Below are 22,436 nucleotides of genomic sequence, written 5' to 3'. Positions count from 1 at the left end.
ATTATTATTATTATTATTATTATTATTATTATGTAATGTTTTTTCTTTGTTTTATTGGAAAATAATAAAAAAATCTTTAAAAACAAAAAAAACAAAAGCAGGACCAGAGTGCAACAGTACTCTACCCACCTGAGTTTCCCAACAACTGGTCTTCAGAGGCATATTTCCTTCAATAGTAGTGCTAGAACACAGTCATCACTACTAACAGTCATTGACAGCCTTCCACAAATTTAACAAATCCTCTTTTAAAGCCACCCAAGTTGATGGTATTCAGTACATCTTGTGGGAATGAATGCCATAGTTTAACAGTGTGCTGTGTGGAGAAGTCCTTATTTTGTTTGTCCTGTATATTTCCTCTCCTGCCAAAAGAGATAATAAAACTTTAGGTTATTTTTTAGGACTTCTCCTGGACTATTTTCCATGGTGTGGTTTGGGGTGGGGTGGGGTGGGAGTGACTTTAATGTCATGGGGAATTATTATTATTTTTGCCAAGGACTGTGTCAGCTAACTCATTTTGACTCATATCAATGGCCTTTGATTACTTGATTCCACTGATTTGAATAGGTGTCCTCTTGGTATGACTAACACTGCATATCCTCCTATATCACAAAATTTAGAAAAATGAAAATTCTGAACCATACAAAGAAGAGACTCTGACAGCAGTATGCAGGTACCTTACTGCTTATACCATTGTGATAATTCCCTATAAGAGGGAACTGATGCTCCATAGCAGAATAGATGAGGTATTGCAGCATCTCGGCAGCAAGGTTTGTTATGACCAATTAGGTCCTTTTATCTGTTTAGGTGTTTAACATAGATGAGACTCAGTATGCTCCAGGGAAGGTGCGAGTAAACCTCAGACAACCAACGTTGGAATTTCTCTATAACATTGCTTTATTGGTTAACAAACATAACATATAACAAGACAGGGAACATGCACTCAGTCATGCACACAACCACACACACATACTCACTCACTCACTCACTCACTCACTCACTCACTCACCACTCTTCACTGGATGGGTCAGACCCAGTAAGAGGACAGGTGGCAGACAACAGCACTGTCATATGTCGAGCACACACCTGAGGCTGGAGGGCTTTGCAATTTATACACCTTGTTTGTTCACCTGATGCCTGGCGACTCCTGCTGTTTGTTGGCATACCTTTGGCATCTCACACATCTTGGCAACATTTCATCCTTGACATGTTCTTGGCATTTCACAACTCTCATTGTTCAAACCTGGTGTTCTGTAGCTTCTGGCATGTTACAACACTCATTGTTTGAAACTAGCATTGCATAGCCAGTCTTTACTCTTCCTTGCATGTACCATTCACAACATATTGTTTTTGCCAGAACATGCACATTCCATTAGCTCTTTGATCAACACAGTTCACGAACAGTTCAAGGACAGCACATCCATTTTGTGGTGGTCTTCAGCCTTTCAGGCCCATTCACTACAGGGTCAGGTGACCTCAAGGACCCAATAGTATTCCTTCTGATCTCTTAAAAACCAGTTTCCAGAAGTAATATTCTTATGTTCCATGAGCACACACATCCACATGCAAAGCCGGAACTGTCTAATCATGTAGGGTTTCTTTTCTTTTTTAAAAAATGAAGTTTTTGAGCTTTTTTTAAAAAGGAAATTCACCAAAAACTACACTTCCAACATGGATTACCATACATCTAGATTTTCCTAAACATTACAGTGATTTCCATCCAGACACTGTTTCGAACGGTTGAATCCCAGCTATGTCCAGGAAATTCTGGACGTATGGCAACCCCCACCTAATACTAATGTAATCAGTTTATAGCCTCACACTAGACCCCTGCTAGTTGGAGCAAAGACATTCCCCATAAGTATCCATTGCATTGGATAACTCTCTCTCTCTCTCTCTCTCTCTCTCTCTCTCTCTCTCTCATTCCTAGGAGCAAGTTGCTATCATCAGGGCAATGTGTTCCATTTCTATTTGACACCACTAAGTTGCAATAATGAGTCAAATTGTTCAATTTTTTTCTGAGGCTCTTATTTTGATCTCCAAGGAGGAACAATCAGATTGTAATGTAAATTTGAGATGGATAAAAGCAAACAGACTAGCCCCTTTGAGCAGCTTAACCTGAAGCACTTTTTTTCCACAAAACATTGAACTTGACGCCTTTAGAAATCCTCTGAATAACTTTCCTTCTCTGCTATGGAAATAAGACTTCTGGATCATCCTAATACATCTGATATTAAATGCTGCAACAGAGATAAGTCGAGTTTCTCTGAAAATCACTTGTGGTTTCAACTTTTAAAACTAAAAAGGAAGAGGGGGAAGAGTAAGCAGTTGAACAAAACATCTATTTATTTTCTGTGTGGTGCTGGTTCTTTTTTTATAGAGAGAAATACTTGTCTTTTTATATACCAAATTCATTCTAGTCTCAGTTTCTGGCTCAATAACTTTACACACACATGCACACATATAGAACAAAATGCAATTTTCAAATTTCAGCATTCACTATAAATCTGCTGTATATTATAATGTTGCCACGGTCTTAAGGGAAGCTTTACATCCCCTCCCACCTCCAGCTAACAATGACAAAATGCCTGGTTCTGTAGACATGGACTGTGGTTTGTAGCTTCACTAGTGGCAGTCAAATATCCCTTTGGTACTTATATGTCTGCCCTGACACTGGAGAGTCCCAAACAGATGGTTCTCCTCTTCCTCTCCTTGCCCAGCAGTAAGTTAGTGGAGAACTTTGATAGGTTGTAGAGTGGGGGGCAGCAAATATCCATCTGTTCATGGGTGGGCTGTTGGCTAACAGTCTCAGTATGAAAACCTTTTAGTTGCTAAATCCAAGTTTTGTGATTCTGTACAAACTGTTCCCAGGCATGAGGACAATTTCAGTGGCAGGCTGCAGCTGCTCCCAGGTATCTCCACCCAAATTTGAATTCTCAGCAGACCAAGTTTGTCCCATGGGCCAGAGTTTCCCATACCTTGCTTTAGGTATTGCTCTTTGGCAATGATTGCCTTAAGACACAAAAGCAGAAGTAGGTCTCAGGGCAGCTGTTCAGGAATGTGCTCATTTAGATTGTGTTGGTTCATTTACCAACTCTGGGTGTTTTGATCAGATCACTAACCCATGTTGAGACTTGTTGACACTGCATGCTCTCTTTCATTCATTGCATGAAGGACCATTTGCCACTTTGGTTCTAAATTGTACAGTTGGGTGACACTGGGCAAATCCCTTATCCTTAAGGCAATATGTTCTTGAATATATTAAGTGCTAGACTATATGGCTTGGGCAGTATTTGGCCTGATGTGTTGAAAAGGCAGATATGGAGGGGAGGGGGAATACCCACCCAGAAGTGAAATATGTCTTGGCATTATTTGTTGGCAGTTGTACATGTCTGTGGATGGGAACAGGGAGTTTTCAGTCACAAGTCTGAATCAAGCAGAGAATGCACAGGACCCAAGACAGCTCCAAACAAAAGTTGCTGCAAGAGATTTATTTACCTTTCCTCCTCTCTTTCCATGCTTTAAAGGTCTGTGTCCGAGCACCCCCCCTTTTTTTTGCTCTGGAGGTTTATTCATGAAAATCCACTCTTTAAAGCTCAATCAGAACCAACAGATAACCCAAATTGATGTTTTCTCTGACTGCATGCTAAAGAGTGGGTTTTCAGCTGCAGGGCAACACACACACACACATGCTTGGACATGGAGCTTAAGCATGGACGTGTGCCCGGAAAGAGTAAGGCAAAAGATAAGTAGGCCCTATGGATAAGCCTGACTTCTTAGTGGGGAGCTAGAGCTGACGGAAACCTTAGATAGGCTCACAAGGGAAGCAATCAGTCTCTGGACCTAGCAGAGAACAGGCAAGTACAGGACCTTGGACAGCTGCAAGTGGCTGCTGTTGGCTGAAGCATAGCTATAGGGGAGGTGGTCTCTCTGGCTTTTACTAATGGTCAGGGGTGCCTTCACCTTTACCTTTACATAGGTACTGCAGGGTACTCATACTGCAGAATGGTGACAAGCCTGAGTCCTTTGCCGCAAGGGGCTTTTCTCTCCCTGAGGAAGTAGCCCGAAGCTCATCATCATCTGAGTCCTCTGTCATCCACTGCAAGGTTCTGGGTCCTGCATCATTGCAGCATTCTGTAAGAGCAGTGTTAAACTTCTTTAGAGCCGTTGCCATACACAGATGAAGGGCATCACTACTTGTGTCAGAAGAACATAGGAACACCGGAAGCTAACATACTATGTGCATTGGTCCATCCTGTGCATTGGTCCATCTAGTTCAGTATTGTCTACACTGACATTGGCTCTCCAATAGGCAGGAGTCTTTCCCCAGCCCTACCTGGAGATTCCAGGGATTGTACCTTCTGCATGCAAAGCAGCTGCTCTATCACTGAATTACAGCCTTTCCTATAGTGGTAGGGGCCAAGGAAGCCTGTACAGCCTTTGGGGGCTACCTCTCCTAGGTTTTAGCTCTCTGGGAGAACGGATAGATTAGCTCAACCACTTTGATCACCAGAGGAGTTTTTCTTGATCTTGGCACATCAGAACCGCATGAAGAAAGGCCTTCGGGTGCTTGACAAGGTGATGGTCTACATACTCACCAGGGTCCACACAAGCCCTCTGCCTACTTCATTTATTTTCCTTTTTGCTGCTGCAACAATAAAGCTGTGACAATAGTGCTGTGCAATGGAGCTCTGTATAAAAATTTAGAAATAAAAAATGGAATAATAGAGAATCCCTAATACATCAGTTCTCCTCTTGAGAAGCACAACCGTGTTATCTGGAACTCAGAAAAACCTCAGGAGAATTTCCAAAGCATCTCTACATGTGATAAACTGCTCAGAGGGCGACTAAATCGTTTATGGTCTTCCAGTGTAAGATTGCATTTTATTATGATTTATGGGAGACTGTTATGAGGAAAGCTGAATGCTGTATTGATTGGGTTTAAAGGTATGTGATTGTATTTAATTTTGCTGCTTTTTGTTATGACCTATGGTCAAGACAAATAAACATGTATTACCACTGTGCCTTGATTTAGCAAAGGTAACCTATGTTGTTAGCTAAGATAAAGGGGCTTGTTTATAAGGCATCTGTATCCTGAGGGAAGTTAGGGGGTGCGGGGGAGAAAGAAAAGGCAAAAGGACTTCCAATAATTCAATAAGATGTTGGAAATGTGTAGATTAAACCAGAAGGCCAAGAGTAAAACATGATCAGCTTCAAAAGAACAGCTTCTCAACTCTCAGGGGTCCTTCGTTAAGAAGTCACCAGATAAGCAATTACCGTACAGTTCTCTTAATGACCAGGATCAGATGCAAGGAATCATTGCAGCAGGCACTGAAGAAGGAAGAGAGCAAGAAAGGGTAGAAAAAGAAAATGAAAATGTCCTATTAAATGATAATTATTCTTCCAAAGAAATCAAGCAAAACAAGGGGACAGATATCACAAAAGAATTTTCAACCATGCATCAAGCCCTGCTGTCTCAGAGCAATACATGATTAGTTGTATTGGTGTTTATTTGCAACAGAGTGCATTTTTAGCGGGGTGTTTGGGGTGCTCCTTCTGAGGAGCTTGTCCAGCTTGGGTCTCCACCCTGCACTCAGCTCTCACCTGTGGCTTCTAGAAACTGTCAGCATGTGACAGCAGGCACACCCCAGGAAACAGCTATGACTGCAGCACTTTGGAAAGCCTCATGTCTGTAAATCCCATGGACCTAGAGAAAAATAGAAAACATAGGGCTATGCATGGGGTAGTGTTATTGACATCACACTTCATTTTGGGAACTCTGAACAACCTGGCTTTCCCACTGTATTGAGCAATACACCATTTATCTGTGCTCTGCCTCTTTCCTGTCCAGATGCAGCATTGCCCAACGCCCATGGAATCAGGTAGGCGAACAGCTTTGATGATTCACAAAGAATCCAGATTAGGATCAGTGTGATGCTACATTTTCTATCTCTAAAGCATCTTCAGATGAAGTAATAGGGATCTCATTTCTCTGATTGCTGCTCCTTATGTATCCACATACTCACAACAGGGAGGTATTATTACCAGTTGCCAAGAAGTCAGCTATGCAGGGCTTCATTGACACTGGATAATTTGCTTCTCTATGAATGGTGATAGCTAATCTCTCTGTAGCTAGAATCATAGCGGAAGGAGACATATGGCAAAGTCAATTATGATTTTCCCTACCGAAACTGTTCTTAATGGTGTTTAACTATTGATCTGTTGGATCCTGGTGTACGTTAATGGGCGTAAATGATCGTACAAAGCAATCATATCTATACTGCTGCTTCCTCCTTTAACTACTCATATCCTCATTAAGTGGGAGAGGAACCTAGCAGGTTGTTATTTTAGAAGCCCCCCCCCTTTTAGTTCAAGGTATGATATTGGGGGTAGGGGAGGCTTCATCAGCAGCAAGCTTACAACTTTCATTTCTTTCTCTGTTCAATGTACTTAATGGCCTTTAAGAATAAAACATGTTCCAATGCTGCATTAACTCAATTATTATTTTAAAAGTACTTGGTACCTTGTCTACATTTTGATATTTCGAAGTAGTGTTGCTGGGGTGGGGTGGGGAGAATAGCCACAATTTGTTTCCCTTGGATCATTCCTCTCTAGGAAAACAACAACATGCAACTTCATTTCACCTCACCCTTCTTTAATTATATTTTGTGCAAAAAGAGATAGAGGGAGATCTATACCCAAAAGCTATTACTATGCTTATAGCTTCAGGACACGTTGTTACACATTGTTGCACGTTGTTACACGGTGTTACACGGTGTTGCTTCGGTTGTTGTTCCATGACGTTCCACGTTGTTGTATTAGTGATGGTGGAGAAATAAGATTTGTTGTTGTCGTTGTTTAGTCGTTTAGTTGTGTCTGACTCTTTGTGACCCCATGGACCAGAGCATGCCAGGCATTCCTGTCTTCCACTGCCTCCCACAGTTTGGTCAAATTCATGTTGGTAGCTTCGATAACACTGTCCAACCATCTCATCCTCTGTCGTCCTCTTCTCCTTGTGCCCTCAGTCTTTCCCAGCACCAGGGTCTTTTCCAGGGAGTCTTCTCTTCTCATGAGGTGGCCAAAGTATTGGAGCCTCAGCTTCAGGATCTGTCCTTCCAGTTAGAACTCAGGGCTGATTTCCTTAAGAATGGATAGGTTTGATCTTCTTGCAGTTCACGGGACTCTCAAGAGTCTCCTCCAGCCCCATAATTCAAAAGTATCAATTCTTTTCATTTTCAGTTTGCATTTAAACTCTTTTCATTTTCATTTACAGTTTGCATTTAAATTCTTTTCATTTTCAGTTTGCATTTAAAGGCACTTTCAGAAACAATGCAAAAACACACAATTTGTTATGACCTCATTCTACAAGTTTCTGTGACCCTGGAGGCTCAGCATTTGCAGGAGGTGAGGGGGATAGACAGGGAACCGCCTTGAGAAGACATTGTGGAACAACAGCCCAAGGATCCAATCAGCGTGTCACAATAGTTCTGCCACCACAGCTAGATCACCCACTTTACAAGTGGTGTCTGGTGCTTGTTGAGACTGGTAGGGTGGCAGACAGGGAGGCCAACAATAGGTGGAGCCAAGAGTCCATAGCAGGCAGAGATGGAGCCAGTGACAGATGGAGCCAACTAATTCTAGCTTTGTCCCCATCCTCCTCTTTGCTGAGCTCTACAAGGGCAACCCATGAGGAGAAAACCAATCAGCAGTAGCACACCCTGGACTGGTTGTACATAAGAAGGGAGATGAGTGGTGGCTGCCCTAATGCAGATTTACATTTGTGGGGGGCAGTGCCCCATTCATCCTACTATATCAGCTGCCTTTGCTCCTTACAGCTGCCACATCTCTGGATTGATAACCTGGAGGCCAGAAATCATTCTGTGGGTGATTGGTTTGTCCCAGGAACTAGCATTTATCCACATTGATGGTATTCATTCCTTTCTTGTGGGGAAAGAACAGCCAAAAAAATTACTGCACACAGGGGCAATCATTGTTGTCACGTGTTTACTGGATTGGAAAATGCATAAGATATGTTGTGATCATGAGGAGACAGTGGCATCAAACAGGTTCTCTCTCAGATGCTTTAGGCAGAGCCTGTATATAGACCCAAAATTGCTTAACAGATATTGGAATCATTTTAGGCTGTCCTTTAAGAAGTTAATTGTGTTCAGAAATATATGATGCCTTGAGAAAGGGCTGCAGGCTTCTGGCAAGGCCACAGCATGAGAGAGTACTGTAATAGGGGCAGTGGGATTCCCTTAAAGGCCATCATAAGGCATTGGACAGCTGCCCAGGCATAAGGTTAGCATGGGAGTGGTGAGCTACCTCCCTTGGCTATTAGGCAGCCCTTTGAAGTCACACATTGGCTTTTGCAGTCAGCAGCCATAAGAGTGAAACTAGAATTGGAAAAGGTTCAGAAAAGGGCAACCAAAATGATCAAGGGGATGGAGCAATTCCCCTAGGTTGCAGTGTTTGCAAACCCTCCAAGTGTCCCTATTTTCCAGTGACGTTCCTGATTTAGAGAAGCCATCCTGATTTCTGATTTGATCCAGGGATGCCCTCTTTTTCCTTTTCCTGAAGGCAGCCCTGCATAGGGGAGGTTTTTTTTTAAGTTTAATGTTTAATTATGCTTTTTATATATGTTAGAAGCCACACAGAGTGACTGGGGCAACCCAGTAAGATATGTGGGGCATAAACAGTAAAATTATCATTATGGAATGGGATGCCCTATTTTCATCGGAGAAATGTTGGAAGACTTTTTAGTTTAGAAAAAAGGCAAGTAAGAGGTGACATGATAGGAGTTTATAAAATTATGCATAGCAAGAAGAGAGTGGACAGAGAAAGGTTTTCCCTCCCTTTCTCATAACCGCTAGAACTTGTGAATTTCTGATGAAGCTGGACATTGGAAGATTCAGAACAGAGGAATGAAAGTCCTCCTTCACACCGCATACAGATAGATAAACTATGGAACTCCACCAGGAGGCAGTGATGGCCACCAATTCATATGGCTTTTTTTTTTTTTTTAAAGAGTTGCTCACAAATTCATGGAGGAAATGGTTATTGATGGCTACTAGCCATAATGGTTATGTTCTGTCTCCACAGTTGGAGGTAGCAATTCTTCTGAATATCAGTTACAGGATATTCAGGATATACAGGAGGGGAGAGTGCTCTTGTGCTCAGGTCTATGTGCGGGTTTCCCAGAAAAAAGTATCTGGCTGGCCAGTGTGAAAACATGATGCTGGAATAGATGTGGGTATCTTCATCTTAACATACTGAAAATAATATAAAACCAAGTATGCCCCTGATTAGCTGGAGAGTCTGACACCAACCTTGACCGGAGAAGTGAGAAGATGTGCTGGTGTGCTCAAGAGATTTCCCAGAAGCCCCTTGTCTTACCTGGAGATGCTGGGGATTGAACCTACGACCTTCTGGAGGTGTGCAAAACATGTGCTCTCCTGCTAACCCAAGAAGTTCATCCAAGCCATAGCATGCAGGTTTCTAATAAAGCTGCAGGACAGTTGCCTATAACTGCTCCCTTTTGTAATCCATGCAGATTGTAGCTTTCTGGCTGCTGACCTGCAATGCACTTATGTCAAGGGAGGATCAATAGCCATGGTTGTAGCCATTCCCTTTGGTGTCACATCATCTAGATTGGCATAAGGCCTTCCTCTCTCGTCCCCCTGCCCTTGCGAGAGAAAAGATAATTGGAGGGTTTAGTGCACTTCCTCGCTCTCTCTCCCTCTGCCATGCTGCTCCTTGCATTCTTCTTTCAGCATTGCAATGTGGTTTTGAGAAGCGGGAAGCTATTTAGTAGACTTTCTTGGGAAGCAACGAACCATATTATGAACTCCCAGGTTGAGGGTGCTTTTATCTCTCGGCATAAAGGACACCCTGTCAAGCAGACGAGTAACTGATCTTTCCTGGAGGAAAATCATCATCATCATCATCAGGAGGAGGAGGAGGAGAGCCAGGCCCAATGGTGACACAAGCAGTCACATGTGAAGGGGTTCTTTACTGCCAGAGTCCCTTGCTAGGAAATGATAGACAAGGGGAGAGATTTCTTATACCTAGCAGAAAATGTAAAGTAGTAGCTCCTTTTTCCATGATAAGTTACCCCTATTTATTTTATTTATGCTTTGCCATCTTCACAGTCTTCTTCTTAATTGTAATAAGGATTAGCATGAGTGGGATGCATACAGAAACAGACACACAATAACATTAGGCTTGTTTGCACATTACACGGAATAAAGATACAAGCTGTTTCTGCACCCATAGAAATGTCTGTGTGAAAGAGAACACATGTATTGGGTTGTATAGCTCAACTACTGTGTACACAATTGCTCTTCAATCATGAGTTTCCATAGGTCATTGGACTGCAACTCCCATTGTCCTTAACAATAGGTTACGACAGCTAGGGATGGTGCGAATTGCAGTCCAACAATATTTGAAGGCCCAGTGTTGAAGAATTCGGGTGTACACAGGCTGTGCAGTCATTGAATGCCACATGTGAATAACCTTAGGGGTGTTATTCATGCCCAAAGGGGCACGCAAGCAAGCAAAATCCTCCCGCCTCTCCTCTTATGTGTGTGTGTGTGTGTTTCGGGCTTTAACCTGTCTCAGTGATTGGCTGAAGCAATCCTGAAAATACAAACTCAACATGTGGGCAGGGCATTCAGAGTACGCCTCTCTTGGAAATATCCCCAGGCCACACCCCTAACTGGCCCTACTTCACAGCTGCCTTTGCCTGGCAGAAATGTGACCTTGAACTTCAATAATGCCTTTGGCTGGTGTGTGAGATGATGTGCAGAGGATGCCCACTTTTACCCCTGGCCTCACCCGCCACTGTCACGTGACACACAAGTCAAAGCTTGCCCAGTACAGATGTGGCCCTCAGGAAAATAAAGCTTTCTCACCCCTGGTGTGGTGGGAAATTCAGGTCACCAGGGAATTGAGGGACCTACCTATGAGGAAAAGTTGCAGCATTTTTTTGGGGGGGGGTGGGGGTTAGTTTTGAGAAAAGGCAAGTAAGAGGCAACATGATAGAGTTCTGCAGAATTATGCCTAGGATGGAAAAAGTGGATAGAGGAAAAATGTTTCTCCCTCTCTCACAGCACTCGAACTCATGGATGTCCAATGAAGCCAAATGTTTGAGGATTCAGGACAGACAAAGGAAAGGACTTCTTCATGCAGCAAAGAGTTAAACTATGGAACCCATTCCCACAGGAGGCAGTGATGGGCACCAACCTGGAAAGCTTTAAAAAAGGATTAGACCTATGTAGGGTATGGCCACCAATGACTACTAGCCATGATGGCTATGTTCTCCCTCCATAGTTGGAGGCAGTAATGCTTATGAATGCTAATTGCTGGAAACCACAAGAGGGGAGAGTGTTCTTGTGCTCAAATCCTGCTTGTGGGTTTCCCACAGGCATCTGGTTGGCCATGGTGAGCACAGGATGCTGGACTAGATGGGCCATCAGCTTGATCCAGCAAGGCTCTTCTATGTCAACACTAAGACCTTGAACTGGGCTCAGGGACAACCAGGCAACAAGTGCAGCAGCTGCAGTCTCCAGGCCAGGCACCCCCAACCTTCAACCCTCCAGATGTTTTGGACTACAATTCCCATCATCCCTGACCACTGGTCCTGTTAGCTAGGGATCATGGGAGTTGTAGGCCAAAACATCTGGAGTGCCACAGGTTGGGGATGGCTGCTTCAGGCTGTCTTGAAGAGAAACCCCTTGAACAGTCCCAGATTACTATTTGCTTCCCATAATTTGAATTATCAGATACTATCTCCATATATATCTGTTTTCCAGCTTGTTTGTTGTCTGTTCCTGCCCAGGAGGTAACCACTTCCTCGAGTGTCTCACTTTGTTATAAGATTTATCATGCACTGTTGACCCTTGCAACAGTACAGGTATTTAGTGTTGGCACACTATGGCTGAAGCAATAAATCATTGGATAGGAAGGAAACATCCATTCAGAATAAAGAATTTATCTTTATGTGATTGGGGGAGAGAAAATAGAGCCCCGTTTGAGGCCATGACAAAGCTCACCAATAACACAATAATAAATTCCATACTATTATTGCTGAGGATGAACTGGCTGAAGATACTGGTATACACACACACACACACACACACACACACACGGGTTGAAAGACACCCTTGAGGAGAGCAGGAAATAGAGGGAACAAGACAAAAATCAAAAACCAATATTGCATACAACCTTTTGCTGTAATTGATGGATATGGATTGTTTTGAATTAACTTTTTATTATGTCAATTGTGTGTGTGTTTTAGGAAAAGGAATGGGATACATACTGTATATTTAAATAAATGCATAAACATGTTACGAGACTCTATGTAAATCGATGGCACCCCCCTGGTTACCAGGAAGTTGTGTTTAATCAGACTTGGCCACACACTGCAGGGGGACTGAAAAGCAAAATGTGAGCAAGTGTGAGTAATTTTAACAAATTAAGTACCATAGCATGGGGACATTTTTCAAGAATGTCAAGAAAGAAAGAAAGAAAGAAAGAAAGAAAGAAAGAAAGAAAGAAAGAAAGAAAGGAAGGAAGGAAGGAAGGAAGGAAGGAAGAAAAAAAACACCATCTTGATTATTTTATATGCAGGACCGCTGGCATGTACGCACACACATACACACAACCACTCACACACCTGCAATCTGGTACCACACTCCAGAAACAGATTACCCACATGATGAACTGTTTCGTGATGATACTTCACATTTGTATAGTGCTTTCAAGTACTCAAACTGCTTAGCTCAGTGGCAGAACATCTGCTTTGTATGCAGAAGGGCCCTGTTTCAATCACTGGCGCTGACAGGTAGGACTGGGAAGGACTCCTTGTATCAAACTGGAGACCTAGGCAGGGCTCAGAAAGATTCCGTACCTGAATCCCTGGAGACCCGATGCTAGTCAATGTCAACAATACACTTGATGTAAGGCAGATTCCTATGTTCCTGCCATAGCAGTTCCTCATAGGGTCAGGGAAGTAATAAAAATCAAGAAATTGCTGTGAATTTTGTTTGTGAATGTTTTCGCCGCCCACCTCCAAAATCACTCAGTTGTATATTTCGAACTGTGTTGAAGTTCTGCAAGTATTACTATTTTTGTAAGCGTTTATTTGTTCTTTCTTCATTTCCCATTTACTGTAAGGGAGGGGGGTGTAATTGAAATTAGTTCTGCCACTGTGTCACTTTCATAAGGTATTAAAGAATGCAGAGATCCCCAATGAACTTAATTTTTAAAAATTCATTTTCCTTTTACCCTGGCTGGGGAAAGAGTCAAATTTTTAAATGCAATATGACATATGGCTGTTCATTATTTATACATTCTGTATCAGACTATAAATTCTACTTTGGACATATATCGAAGAGCTGAAGCTATTTCAGTTACAAACACATAAATCATAGTTACGGTTATTAGTCTAAATGCAATGCCACCCAAGTTCTAGATCAAAACCTTTAAAATCCATTATAATTGACGGTTGCTGCATAACTAAGGCCTGATTTTATGAAAGGGGTTCATTATTATTGATATCTTTGAAACATTTTTATTTCTAGCTGTGAGAAAAAAAGTTAAAGGTGAATGAGTAGTTGCTGGAAAGTGTGGGGAGAAATTGCTATTTATTTATTGAATTTAATATTTTCTGTCTTTGGCAGTGAAATTGCATGAGGATAACCCATTGGTGGCTGGTGCCCACTGGGACTTCCAACAGTAGGTAGCACCACAGCTAATAATAATAATAATAATAATAATAATAATAATAATAATAATAAATAATTTATGTATACCCCACCCATCTGGCTGGGTTTCCCCAGCCACTCTGGGAGGCTCCCAAAACAATATTAAAAATACAATAAATACATCAAACATTAAAAACTTCCCTAAACAGGGCTGCCTTCAGATGTTTTCTAAAAGTCAGGTAGTTGTTTATTTCCTTGACATCTGTTGGGAGGGCGTTCCACAGGGCGGGTGCCACTCAGGGGTGGAGGAAGGGGTGTGTGGTGGGGCGCTTTCTCCCGGGTGTCACCACTACGGGGGGTGACAAAATGCCAGGTGGCACTCACTGCGGGGCCTGCAGTGTGCCCAAGCCACAGGTCTCTCCTGGGAGCTTGCAGGCTCCATGCTGCCCAAACGGTCCGCCTGCTGCCTCCCCCTCAGCCTCCCCTCAGTAGGGCGACTGAGTGGGAAGAGGCAGGCAGACTCCTTGGAGTCCCCGCGGTGTGTCCTGCCCCGGCTTGCCCCACCCCATGGGCGGCTGGACCCAGCTCTGGGCGCAGGGCACACTCGCCGTCCCAGGCACCCAATCGGCTTGCTCCGCCGCTGGTGCCACCACCGAGAAGGCCCTCCGCTTGGCTCCCTGTAACCTCACTTCTGAAGCTGAGCAATGGGGGTGGAGATGCTCCTTGAGTTATACTGGGCTGAGGCCGTTTAGGGCCAACTCATTTTTGTTTGTCTACATCCTCTTCCCTGCTGAGTTCTACAAGGACAACACTGAGACTAAGGAGGAGGTCCACAGGCACTACCACCACTTGGATGGGTGCAAATAAGAAAGCAGGCAGGTGAGGGCAGTACCTCATTTGCCCTAATCAGTCACCCTCCACTGCTTCTGCCGTCTTTGAAAATGTTTGAGAGCAGTTGTGAGGTTTGAGGTTTGGCTGCCCCCAAAGAATTCTGGGAGCTGCAGTTTGCTAAGGGTGCTGAGAGTTGTTACAAGAACCCTATTGTCTTCATAGGAGTGGTTTAACAGCCATTCCTTCTTCCCAGGAATTTCTGGGAGCTGTAGCTCTGTGAGGAGAACAGGGGGTCTCCTAACAACTCTCAGCATCCTTCACAGTTCCCAGGATACTTTTGGGGGAAGCCATGACTGTCCAAGTGATATCATAGTGCTTTAAATTTATAGAATAGGTGTAGTTGGTGAAATTTGGAAAAATGGGTGAAGGTTACCTGCAGTATGGTTCAGCATAGCATGGTGAGCTAGCATGGGAAAGTGCTACTGGTTTGCTTTGCTTACCTGTATCTCTACAAGGTTCACTTCTAAGACCAGAAGAACTGTGCAGGCAGGGGTGGAACAGGGTGTTTGCAGGCTTTTTCAATGGGTTTCAATTATACATGATTTCACCAACACGTGCGGTGCCTTGCGGTGCTAGATGGCCCTAGCAGGTTATGGGGCAACTGACTTCTACAAGAAATAACAGGTGTGGTCTAGGTGTATGCAGGCTTCAACACTTTCCCTTTCCCTTTTCTTTCCTTTTTGCAAGTCTTAGGAAAACTCTCTTTTTTTGTTTTACTCGGAGAAACTCTGCAAGTTGTGAGCAAATGTAATTCAACCTGGGGGTATGATTGGTGCTGAATTTTGCCTAAAGAGAAATTCTGAAATGAATCTGGAGGTTTTCCTGCTTCAGAAGAACAGTCGGGACATTTCAAGGCAAGCAAAAAGCTTTCATGAGTCAAGTGAAATTTCTCCAGGGTTTTTACACGCATTCCAGGCTCTATAAAATGCTACATAATAAGAGCCCTCCTGAATCAGAAAGACCCATCTAGTCCAGCATCCTGCTCTCACAATGGCCAATCAGGTCCCTCCAGGAAGCCCATGGGCATGGCATGAAGGTGAGAGTGCTCCCCCTTGCTTTTATTCATAAGAACATAAGAAAAGTCCTACTGGATCAAGCCAAGTGCTCATCTAATTTAGCATCCTGGTCAACCAGATGCCTATGGGAAGCCCACAAGCATGCTCTGAATGCACCAGTACTCTTCCCACTACAATAGCATATGCCTCAACCAACAATGATTTGAGCTCACACCGTCATCTTCAAAGCCAGCATCTTTAGGTTACCCTTATTTTATTTTGGAAATCTTTGATGAAGCCATAGTTTGCTCTTTTTCGGACCATGGAAAAGATTAAAGCACTGATTATGTCTGACCAAAAATGAAAGGAGACTGTGAATAAGAATATGCTCTGTACTAAAATAGTTTGATGTTAATCTTGGCTCTTTCAGTTCCAGTAGTACAAGGTCATGGTACAAAACTTGCCAGCCTAATTCAACAAGATAGAAAAAGATGCGTCTCCTGAGCCCAATCAAGGATCTGAAACAGAACTTCAAAGGGATCCCTGAGTCAGAGGCTCTCATGTGCTGTAGCTACAGGTTTGCCAACTGGAAGGCAAAATGACTTTAAGGCTGGGCCGTTCAAGAGCTAGATTATAGCAGAGCTCTTTCCTGCTTATGAATTTAGTCAGAAATGTAGGCAAGTATAGGAATGCCACCCCCAGAATACAATGGGGGCATATTTACCACACCCAAAATCCCCTGGGAAGAAGGCTTCAGTTGGCCTTACTTATTCCCATGTAGCTGGGGGGTGATCACATGATCACTTGGCCAATAGTCACCCAGGCTATATTAGCCTGCTTCTCCCACCCTCTCTAATTATCTGTTATGGGCTTCTGCTAGTCTACGTTGAAGGGGCCAAGTAGGAATTGTGGGGTGTGGGGAGGGGGCTTAGTTGACTGTGGGACTCCATTTTTTCACCTACTCCATACTGCTGGGAGTTGCCCTCCCTGGAGTGGCATTTTTGTTTGATTGTTTCAATTGGGTCGCCATCCAGCCAGAAAAGTCAGTTTAAGATCTGGTTTGGTATTATCTGTGGCATTAGTGGGTTACGGGCACTCTTGGGTCACCCAGCATGAGACAGTTTAGAAACCCAAGGGGTGTCTTTTAGACTTGGCATGTACATCAGGGTGAATGCCAAACTGGCAGGGCCATGGTGTCCCTTTTGGGTTATATGCCCCAAGCTCTCATTGCAAGGAGAAAGGATTCCTTCCAGTCCTTTGCAACAAGCTGAGCTTGTAGACATGCCCAGAAGTAGTGAGGGGGAAAATCCCACCCATCCACCCCACTGAAGCAAGGAACTTCCTTGCAAAGATTATGTTTTGTTTTGTTTTGTTTTGTTCAGTCAGGTTGTTTAGTGTTTGCAGATCTTCCAAGTTGTGATAGTCAGGGCTGGCCCAAGACATTTTGGCACCTGAGGTGAACTGCAAAATGGCACCCCCTGGGACCAGGGAAGAAGGGGTGAGCCTGCCTGGTTGTCAGTGGGCCAAGTTCAAGGTTGACAAAGAAACTCCTGAATAATTCAGGACTAACCATAAGAACACAAGGAGAGTCTTGCTGGATCAAGCTGATGGCCCATCTAGTCCAGCATCCTGTTCTCACAGTGGTCCACCAGATGCCTGTGTGAAGCCCACAAGCAGGACCCAAGCACAAGAACACTCTCTCCCTGCCTGTGGTTTCCAGGAACTGGTATTCAGAAGCATTGCTGCCTCCAACTATGGAGGCAGAGCACAGCCATAATAGCTAGTAGCCACTGATAGCCCTGTCCTTCATGAATTGGTCTAATAATCCAGAGTAGAAGAAACATAGGTTGGTAGTAGAAATCTGCTCTGTGTGCGGAAGGGCTCAATCCCCACCCTGACATCTCCAGGTAGGACTTGGAAGGGCTTCTGTCTGAAACCATGGAGAGATACTGCCACACAATGTGAACAATACTGAGCTACATAGATGGAGCCATCATCTGAATCAGTTAAGGCAGCTTTCTGTCTTCCTACTCCTGAGTTATGGTTACTCCCCTGGGCTCCAGTTAGGAGGTGGGGTGGGGTATAGGAACAATCCATCATTCTGATGCAGAACCAAATAATACAGAAAACTACAAAGTAAAGCAGATTATGCTCTGGCTATTTCTAATGTTTCATTGGGGTGTGGGGAGAACAAGCATTTAACAATATCCCCCCCCCCACACTTGGTTTTATACATCAGAAAGAAGCTCTGAAGTGGGGTGGGGAGGGAGGGCACTAGGCAATTTTGCTTCTGTTTTTGTGGGTCACCTTGAAAGCAGCCGAATGGAAAATGAAAAGGAAGTTAGTTTAACCCTTTTGCCTGACCTGTTAGGCTGGCTGAGGCAGGCAGGAGAGCTTTGATTTCAGAAGTGTTTCCCTCCCCATCCATTCGCTCAGTTGGTTTAGCTTTGGTGCTTAAAAACACGCACACTTAAAAACAGTCTAGCCTTTCAGTAATTTCCCTGAAGTTCAAGAGAACTGTCGGTTAAAGAATCTTAAGCACAAGACTTAATAAGTGCCCACAAAGCCATGGCTGGGGTGATCTTTTGTCCTGGGCAAGACTTTAACACATGTGTGCTGTGCTTTAAACATATGCTAAATATGTTTTAATACGGTGTTGCTTTAACAGGATTGCTTTATTGCTTATTTAAGTTATTGATGTTTATATTGTAATGTTTTAATGGGATGGTTTTATTGTGTGCCTTAATTATGGACAATTATATTTTAATGCTTATGTCCCTGGCTTTTATACTTGAAAGCTTATTTTCACATTAAGTGGTTAACAACAGCAGCAGCAAGTAGTTGATATTGTTTAATTCTGTATCTGAAATTTTAATGTTTGTGTTCCCGCCTCCCAGATTTTATTCTTGTACACCACTCAGAAGCCTTTGGCACCAAGAGGTAAAATCACCCTAATCATCATAGAGCCCCCCCCCCAAGTTTGCAATTGCCACACTCAGATTATGAACTCTGGAATCCCATAATACAAAGACACTCCCATGAGGCCCCAGCATAACATCTGGATGCCACAGGTTATCCATCCCTGCTGTAATGCTTGCCTGAAACACAAGGCAAGAATTAAGAGCCCCTGAGTTCTCATCTGGGCCAGATTTTAAACTGAGCCAGAGAAGAATTCACTCCTCCCATCAGTCCCACTCCTCCTTCCCATACACATGGCTTCTTCCCCTGATCTTGCTTACTTCACCCCCCAGCATACACATTGTGTAGATACCAGGGAGGAGGAAGATAGGGGATAGAGCCTGCAGGATCAGGTAGGTGGGGGTAGTGGTGGTTGGAAGCTGGTGGGTGAGAAAGGATCAGACTAGGGCTGTGCACCAGATGAATCCAAGACCTAAGCCAAAACTGGCATATTCAGAGGGACTTGGGCTTAGGACGAGTCAGGCACAAACAGCAATGGACTGCTATAGGTCAGGTTGGAAGCCCCAGCATTATCTGTGGCTGTGGGGCTATCTTACCCATAGGCACTAGATGTGTGGGGCACCTGGGTGCTGGGCTCTCAGGGGCGCTAGGCCAAGAGTCCGGGGCCTGAGAGTTGAGTCCGGGGAAGAGCCCACCTGTCAGTCGGAGCGCCGCAACAGGCTCTTCTGCTGCGGGCGGCTCTGTGCCGTGAGTTCGGGACTGACCGAGCCAGCGAGACTCTGAGGCAGGCAGCTGGCTCTGCCCGCCTGTACACCTGGGACTGGGCAACCAGGGGGGGATCTTTGCACACACACACCCGCCACATATGCTTAAAACAGCCCTGTGTGGCTGTCAGGGGATGGGGCATCTGGCAGGAAAGAGAGGAAGCCATCAGGTGGGAGCACCCTGCAAAAAGGTCAAGACCTACCTTGACTACTCATTTCATCTTCCTAGCAGAAGGTAGGATAAGATCCTGCTGCCTGACTCTCTTACCTGCCTGAGGCAGCAATCAATCCTTCTTCCCAGAGAACTTTGGGAATTGTAGCTCTCTGTGAGGGGGCTTGGGGGAGGCTCTAAAGAACTCTGAGCACCCTTAAGAACCTACAGTTCCCATGATTTTTTTTTTTTTTTGGGGGGGGGAACCACAGCTGCTAAAGTGGACTAATAGTGCCTTAAAGGTATGGTGCAGATGTGGCTGTCGTTTCCGCATCATCTGCTATCAGGCTATTTCTCCTTCCATAGTTCATAGCATCTTTTTCAGTTTATATATTGCTTGTGCAATGAATTGCTTTGAAGAGGGCTTTAAGAGACCTTTTTTCTTCCAAATATTACACCAGAAAAACATTAGAATTATGAAAAGACAGTTAAACCAGAAAATCTCACAGTTTAGGGGGAACTTACCATATGCCTCATAACTCTAGGACACAATGGGGCATCCTTTTAACTATGTCCTTAACGCCCCTGATTGGAGCTTTGTGCTGGAGGGCATATGTTGCTTTCATAATCTTGCATTTATGTACAGCCCACACCTTCTTTTAAACGTTAATCTTTTAATGCACCGCTGTGGTTGGAGTGTGTGTGTGTGTGTGTGTGTGAATAATCTTCTGTCTTTTTTGGAGGCATTAAATGTGAAAAAAATGTATACATCACATTTTAAATAATCCAACTTTTTCTTTAAAAAAAAAACCCTTTAGTATTAACATCAAAATTTGCAAATATCACAAGCACAAATTCACAATCCATCAGTCTCTTTCACAAATACAATATTCATAACAACTGCATTTTAAAAGCTACCCATTCTAACATCCCTGGCCATAACTCTATATAATTCAGTAGTCTTTATAGTCCTTCTTAATGATTCCCCCCCCCTCATTTGCCATCATTTAATCCAGTTCATAACTCCTGAAAGGGAATTTTACTGAAATATATATATCACAATCACATCTTATTGTGGGTGTATTCTGCAGCATGTTCTTGACACAAATAATATTGCATCAGCGCAGTGGGCTCCTCCTGATTTACTTTGTTCTGTGCTGCTCCCTCGATGCTACCACATTCTTGGTGTCCTGAGGGGGCTACAATGCAACAAAAGTCAACAAAAATAAATCAGAACATTTATGGAATCAAAGGTTAGAGGATTTCAGCAGGAAGTTAGGGGATATATGCACTGAATAGAAATGAAGAACGGTGACCGCCCCAAACAAAGGTGCAAACAACATTGACATTGGGATCACGTGTGAAACCCCTTATAGCATCATGGGCAGAAATCATAATGACTGCACAATAAAAAAAGAATGTCTTAAGGGGCCCTAAAATCTTACATATCCAGCAATTACTTTGTACTGCTGCGTAAATCCATCTTGGTCTATATGGTGTTTGATACCACTGATAAAGGGGTTGTTGTTTTTTTTATAAAAGTTTCCAAATGTTAGTCTCGGTACGATCTTTGCCCATAACCATCTCCATCCAAATATGTTTCATTCCTGCCCTGGATCTTTGTTCGATTTCTTTTCCAGACCTGTTTCTTTGTGGCTGAACCACCTTCTTGTTCAGCAGAATTATGGATGCTCCAGGGATTCCTGCAGATACCCTCTGAATGCCTGGCTTTCACACATGATGTCAGTGGAATACGATGTTGGCTCTCTGTCATAATAAGGCCTTTCTGACAGTCCCCAGAAGAGTATAGAGAATTCATGAATCCCATTCACCTTATGCCCTTAAAAGCTTGGCACTTCCTACGGATTTGGTTTGAATTTTTCAGAGAGGGGGGGGGGTCAGTCTCGTATTATTTGTAAGATTCCCCCCCTCCTTTTGCCTTGGCCAGAAGAAAACTCAGTGATGTGGCCCCCATGTCCACATCACCTTACTGTAAATGCTATAGAATGATAAACCATCCAATGAACCAAAGAATTTGGCACATTTCCCTTTTTTGGTCTGGCCTCATTTTGCTCCCAAACATAAACATATTCCCTTTAAAATGCATCTTCAAAGTCTACTTCAGCTCCTGCCCTTTGGGGACTTGACATATCAAAAGAAACTTGCTGACATAAACTGGTATGTGGAGTTTGATCTATTCTAATATATGATTTTAATGTTTCTCATTTTCCTGGCTTGCCAATTCACATCTATCATACATTGTCACATTTAAGTTTCCTAAATTACTGCTTTTAACTCTTTTTTTTGTCACTTCTTTGCCAAATAGATATATTCTAAAGCTCTGCTATTCCCCTCACCCCTAGCTCCATGATTGTATCTTAATATTAATAGGTTGAGGGGAAAATGGAAATTTTGCTCACTTAAGGAGACAGCAATTTTTTGATAGGGTTTTGGAGATTCAATATTGTCCTGCTTTTCAAATCCAAGGCTTGATTTAATCTCAAGGCACATAAAACGAAATTCGGGATGGCAAATCAAACAACAGAAAGGGCGAAGCATGTGGAGAGCTTCCCTGAGCATTTTAATTATGGATTTGAGGAGGGGAGAGAGACTACAAAATATCTTGTATATCTATTTTGCAGGTAAAGACACAATGCATTTCCTGTTAGAGGCAATGAAAAGTGTTACTGTGAATATGTTTGTTCTGTGGGGATGTTGTAAAGTCTATTAAGCAAGGAAAAGGAAGCTTTTTTCAACCTAAGAGGCCCTTTCCTTTCTGGAGAACCTTCTGAGGGCCACATGACAGAGGCAGGCAGGGTCCAGATGCAAAAGTGGGCAGTATAGTTAATATAATTCTTTACCATAGTGCCATAGGTTGCTTTTAACACACACTCAGACAACCCCCTTTATCCTCCACCCAGATAAGCAAGGGGCATTGTAAGATGTCAGTGAGATGTTTCAACTCAAGGAAAACACTCTAGGAGGGTATGAAGCAAGACTGGCGAAGGATGGG

Source organism: Lacerta agilis, chromosome 13 (assembly GCF_009819535.1).
Source record: "Lacerta agilis isolate rLacAgi1 chromosome 13, rLacAgi1.pri, whole genome shotgun sequence".
Classification (NCBI taxonomy): Eukaryota; Metazoa; Chordata; class Lepidosauria; order Squamata; family Lacertidae; genus Lacerta; species Lacerta agilis.
This window is presented reverse-complemented; position numbering follows the sequence as displayed.